Source organism: Haematobia irritans, chromosome 1, assembly GCF_050003625.1.
Source record: "Haematobia irritans isolate KBUSLIRL chromosome 1, ASM5000362v1, whole genome shotgun sequence".
NCBI classification, from domain to species: domain Eukaryota; kingdom Metazoa; phylum Arthropoda; class Insecta; order Diptera; family Muscidae; genus Haematobia; species Haematobia irritans.
This window is the reverse complement of record NC_134397.1, coordinates 121432962-121439921: the sequence shown is the minus strand read 5'-3', so window position 1 is coordinate 121439921 and position 6960 is coordinate 121432962.

Below are 6960 nucleotides of genomic sequence, written 5' to 3'. Positions count from 1 at the left end.
TCGACATAACACAGCGAGGGAATTAAAAGACACATTTTTTTGGTTCGTCGAAAGAAATCGGAATGTACTACGAGTAAGAAAAAATATTTAGGAAGAAAGGAAATGGTGTTAAATGCTAGTAAAAAATAGTTCACGCCTAAATAAATTTATGTTTATATTGTAAAATTATTTATGTTTATACTCGATTTCACGTTTTTCGTTTGTTAGAGTTTTTCAATTTCTTCGAAAATTTCAAACTTTTATAACAAAAACCTTTTTTTTTGTTACAAAATTGAATTTTTGCAAAAGCTCAGTCCATTTCGTTTACTGCTCTTTTCTGACTGTAAATCTTTAATAACACACATTTTGAAGTTTCATTGTAAAAATTAAATTTATTAATATATAACATAAAAATATATAAATTTAAAAAAAGCATTGCTCCACATGGCCAACAAATATATGTTTCTGTTGAATAATGTTCTGTTTGCATCGTGGGCGCTACAAACTATGCTATATAAATGTAACTTATAACGATAATTGTCTATTGGTGACTATAACAGCTACGTAGCCAAGTGGATAGTGTGTTGGCTTACAAACTTTATGGTCCTCGGTACGATTCTCCGTCCAGGCAAATGGTAAAATGTAACAAATTTATAAAATTGATAAAATTTCTTCAGCATTGTTTGTATTACAGAAAAAGGTCCCAAGAACTAAAAAATATCGTAGAAGTGAGAAAGTTGTGAGGGAATATGCAATTAGGCAGAAATAATTTTTTTGAGCACAATCTTCTTTGGGAGAAAATTATTCCAAGCATATAATATTTTCGTGCTCAAAATGCATCTAAACATATAATATGTTCAAATAAAACAAACATAATAATGTTTCGGAAATATCCAATAATATATGTGTGTCCTGCAAAATATGTTTGGAACATATGTTAGAGAAGCAATTTTTTTGAGGGTGAAGTTATATAGTTAATTACGAAGACAGAATTATTGTGGTGTATAGATGCCCAATAACTGAAAACGGGATGCCCAATAACTGAAAACGGGCGCTCGGGAGACTTGCCAATATAAACCAAATTCAACACATATTTTTCTAGACCTAAACCACGTCTAGATTTCGAACTTCAGAGAAATTAAAAGAAAAATTGCGGTGTCGTGAAGACCGGGAAGTCATGTTTGTAAATATAATATACTTGGATGCAAATATATATTAATTGAGAAATAGTCTATAAACATATATGTGTTTCGAAAGAGAGAATTACAGAGTATGCAGCAAGTAAAATAATGAAAGTAACCAATTGGCTCCTTAAAAATATATACACAAAGAAAATTTCACTAACATTTTTTTCTACCAGTTCATGCCTAATATGAAACATAATATGTTTGAACGATACAAACAATATTTTGTTTGGACCAATCCTGAAAATATATGTATATGCTTGAAGCTAAATGTGTTTGGGGCATATGTTACAGAAGCGATTTTTTTTTCAGGGTGTATGTTAATATGTTAGAACATATTATGTTTGGGACTTAAAATGTTGGTAAATATAATATGCTTAGATGTCAACATATATTAACTTCGAAATAGCCTACGAACATATATGTGTTTAGAAAGAGAGACCTAGAGTGTATGCTGCAAGTAAAATAATGGAAGTAACCAACTTTAAACCCTTAAAAATATATCTACACAATGAAAATTTCATTAAAATTTTTTACTACTAGTGTATGTCGTAAGGTGAACCATAGTATATTTGAATAATACAAGCAATATTTTGTTTGCACCAATCCTGAAAATATGTATGCTTGAAGCAAAATGTGTTTGGGGTATATGTTACAGAACCGTTTTTTTAAGGGTGTATTTGTGGTCCTAAAATATCTATATATTTGGAATTTTAGCCAAAACGGATAAAAATTTGGGGATGTCTTTCTCCCGAATTGACTTAATGGTCTCAAGTCAATTCGGGAGAAAGGTCTATTTGGGGGCTATACCAAAACATGGATCGATACACACAAGCGTTGCCATTATGGTCTCATTGGACCTATATTGGTTCAAAAAATTTTAATTTTTAAAATTGGTCGGATGATCGGACCAAGTGGAATTTGGTCGATTTTTGTCCATTTTCATTGCTTGATTAAATTTTCCATATAGAATTTTAATTTGTTTACTTTAATTTCAGTTTTCATACTCAATAGTTTTTCCAAAAATACAAATTGGGTTACCATTTTCAACGAACCACGAACAGAAATATTTGAAAATATTGAAATTATCACCGTATTCATATTTATGAAACGTTTTTTTTTTCATAAAGCAGAGTTGTTGGATCTTTGGCTTTTTTATGTTGACCATTTCAATAGCTTTTTAAAGTGTACTCTCTTATATTCCTTCGTATGTTCGGCCTTAAATCTTACACACCACCGATGACAAAACTACAGGAAATCGGATGAAAATTACGGATTGTATTCTCTAAACAAGTAAAGTCGGTTTACATGGAGGCAAAATATGGACCAGTGTAACATAGTCTAATAGAAACAAAGGACAAACAATTGAGGCTTTTTCTTCGAAATTTGAAAATTGGTCCGCTGGTGGAAATTTCGGTCCTGTTTTGGAAAAATATACGGTATGGCAACGCTGATACGCACCATATCTCTAGATTTTGAGTCTCAGCCAACTCAGATACAAAGACGGGTGTCCAAATCAAAGATTATAGATTTGAGGAAGATAGGAAATTGGCTTGCGTCATACCAAATGTTGCATTTACCACGTTATTTAGTTCAATACATGTTTGTAATCTTAACCACTACTGTGGTACAGGGTATAATAAGTTTGTGCATTTGTATGTAACGCCAAGAAGGAGTAACCATAGACCAACCTTTTAGTATACGGATCGGCTTATTGTGTATTTTTGTGTGCGTCTGTCTGTTGGTGTATTTTTGTGTGCAAATTACAGCTCGCAGTTTTAGTCCGATTGTCCTAAAATTTGGTATAGGGTCCTGTTTCGGTTCAAAGACGATCCCTATTTTGGAAAAAATCGGTTCAAATTTAGATATAACTACCATATATATTTTTCACCGATTTGGTCATAATTGGCGTGTATATCAACATATCTTCCTCAAATTCCGTACATCCAAATATTTTATGAATCTCGAAAAACTTGCAAATTATTCAACATAGAGAAACAACGATTATAACGACCTTCCAATTTTTTGATACCATTTTGGTAGTACTCCTTCGGTCAAAATAGGCCTCAGTTTTGGCGATCACCTCTTCATTGCAGCCAAATTTTTTTTCCCTGCGAGCATCCTTTCGAGGTCTGAGAACAAGAAAAAGTAGCTGGGGGCCAGGTCTGGAGAATACGGTGGGTGGGGAAGCAATTCGAAGCCCAATTCATGAATTTTTGCCATCGTTCTCAATGACTTGTGGCACGGTGCGTTGTCTTGGTGGAACAATACTTTTTTTCTTCTTCATATGGGGCCGTTTTGCCGCGATTTCGACCTTCAAACGCTCCAATAACGCTATATAATAGTCACTGTTGATGCTTTTTCTCTTCTCAACATAATCGATAAAAATTATTCCATGTGCATCCCAAAAAACAGAGGCCATTACTTTGCCAGCGGACTTTTGAGTCTTTCCACGCTTCGAAGACGCTTCAGCGGTCGCTGTCCACTCAGCCGACTGTCGATTGGACTCAGGAGTGTAGTGATGGAGATATGTTTCATCCATTGTCACATATCGATGGAAAAACTCGGGTATATTACGAGTTAACACACCCTCATAAAAAATCGCTTCTGTAACATATACTCCCAAACATATTTTGCTTCAAGCATATACATTTTTGGGTATTACCCAAACATTTATATGTTTGATCTCTTCCAATATATAATATGTTTGAAAGCATATTGGTCTAAACAATATATGTTTGGGTAGTCTAAGTTCCAAACATTTTGTATTTTTGCATCCAAATTCAATAATGTTGTCTTCCAAAAAACAATATGTTATTTTGTGAACATATAATATGTTTGGAAGCATTTTGCACCCAAAAATATTATATGCTTAAAAAAATTCTCCCAAACAATATTGTGCTCAAAATTTTATTTATTTATTTATATATTTACAATCATAATGAATAATGAAAATAAACAAGTAATATAGGTGCTAACAACATAGGTTTTCGACCTGAATGCTCAAAATTTTGTTTCTGCCCAATTGTATATTCCCCCACATCTTTCTCACTTCCACGAGATTTTTTAGTTCTTAGCACCTTTTTCTGTAATACAAACATTGTAGAAGAAATTATTCAATTGTATGATTATTTTAATTTTACCTTTTGCCGGACGGGGATTCGAACAGCGGACCACACAGTTTGTAAGGATCAAGGAAGTAGCTGATCAATTGCCCAAGGAAAAATAAAATGTTAATTTTGTAATAACAAGCAACAACCACCAACTTAATTCAATATCGCTCCCTCTTAAATAGCGCTCCGAGCTACTAAACACATATATGTTTATAGGCTATTTCTAAATTAATATATGTTTGCATCCAAGCATATTATATTTACAAACATTTTATGTCCCAAATATAATATGTTCTAACATATTAACATATATGTTCCAAACATGTTATGCTAGTTTATGAACATTATATGCTTGCACTCAAAAATATTGTGTGTAAAAATTTGTGTTCCAAACATATAATGTTTATAGCCAAACATATGAAAAACAGTCTTTTTCATCCGTGCAGCAGCAAACACCGCTCAAAATCATCAACACGTTGTTGTTTTTGGTCAAATGTAAGCTCGCGCGGCACCCATTTTGCACAGAGCTTCCGCATATCCAAATATTGATGAATGATATGACCAACACGTTCCTTTGATATCTTTAAGGCCTCTGTTATCTCGACCAACTTCATTTTACGGCCATTCAAAATCATTTTGTGGATTTTTTTGATGTTTTCGTCGGTAGCCACCTCTTTCGGGCGTCCTCTGCGTTCACCGTCCTCCGTGCTTATTTCACCACGCTTGAATTTTGCATACCAATCAATTATTGTTGATTTCCCTGAGGCAGAGTCCGGAAACTCATTATCAAGCCAAGTTTTTGCCTCCACCGTATTTTTTCCCATCAGAAAACAGTATTTTATCAAAACACGAAATTCATTTTTTTTCCATTTTTTTCACAATAACAAAAATTGCTTCACAAAAGACCTCACAAACTAATTGACTTAGAGACGTCAAATTTTGACACGAATCATTTGAAGGTTGGTACTATATAAAAATAATATGCATTTAATACTAGCGACACTATCTATGTGCCAGACCGGGGACTTATCAGCCAACCTGTTCATTCATTTTTTTATAACTCGCTGTTTCATATTTTTAATGGGCAATTTTAACTTTTTTTCAAATAAGTTAAGAATTAAAAAAATTATATTTAAAGCTTAAGACCTCCGTTGTCATAGCTTTATCCTTAATGCTTGTAATTTACTTATAAATATAAATATGAAATAAATAAATAAATAAAAAAATTATACAAATTTTAGCGAAAAATGATAAAGCTATTATAGACAAATGTTTGAAATTTTCCAATATTATATATTTGGCAAAATATCACAAAATATCAATTTTTCAATTCACATCCAAAACACTGAATTCTTATCTCACCTTAAAAAGTGATGAAAATTCAGTGTAAAGGCTGTTGAAATGGTAGACATCCGTCCTATTACAAGCCCATGTTAAATTCATCGCTACTGCGCCAATTGTGCACCACTGCCGGATAGGTTAGGTTAGGTTAAAGTGGCAGCCCGATTAAGATTCAGGCTCACTTAGACTATTCAGCCCATTGTGATACCACATTAACTAAAAGTATCTATTACATATGGACACTTCTAGTTTTAACCGCTGAACCTTCTCGATTATTTTTCTTCGCTGAACCAACCAGATTGTTCTAAAAACATTAGCAGACTGCTTAAGTTAACGTTTTCCAGATCCGCCAGTAATCTGAAGCTATATGCTCCTAAAAGTTGCTTGCGCTTTACACAAAATGCAGGACACTCACACAAGAGGTGTTTAATTGATTCTTTTTCCTCCGCATCATGACAGCTCATACAATAGTCATTATGAGCTCATACCATAGTCATTCCGGATAAAAAACGAAAATTATCAATACTTTTTGGCGACGCGTTTTTAGCTGGATTGTGATACACACACATATCTATAAGTAGGGGCTATACTTGATTTTACCTCTGCAGTATACCACTGCATTGAGTCCACTACACGATAGCGAATAGAATAATTATCATGAATTTTATAGTTGTAAACACACTGTTCTCTATTGTGAATTATTAAATTATTTATAAAATGTTTCGCGGATGGTACTTGAACTTTTAACTCACACTTACTTCAAAGACTTACACACTGAGCACACAAATCATCCCAATAAACCAAACATAAAGCCTAATTCTTACTCTCTTCTTATACCCACCACCATAGAATGGTGACGGGGGTATAATAAGTTTGTCATCCCGTTTGTAACTCATCGGAATATCGATTTCCGACTATATAAAGTATATATATTCTTGATCAGGGAGAAATTCTAAGGCGATATAACTATGTCCGTCTGTCTGTCTGTTGTAATCACGCTACAGTCTTCAATAATGAAGCAATCGTGCTGAAATTTTCCACAAACTCTCTTGTCTGCAGGCAGTTCAAGTTCGCAGATGGGCTATATCGGTCCAGGTTTTGATATAGTCCCCATATAAACCGACCTCCCGATTTGGGTCTTGGGCTTATAGAAATCGTAGTTTTTATCCAATTTGCCTGAAATTGGAAACCTAGAGGTATTTTAGGACTATCAAGAGGTGTGCTGAAAATGGTGAGTATCGGTCCATGTTTTGGTATAGCCCCCATATAGACCGATCTCCCGATTTTACTTCTTGGGCTTATAGAAACCGTAGTTTTCATCCAATTTGCCTGAAATTGGAAAT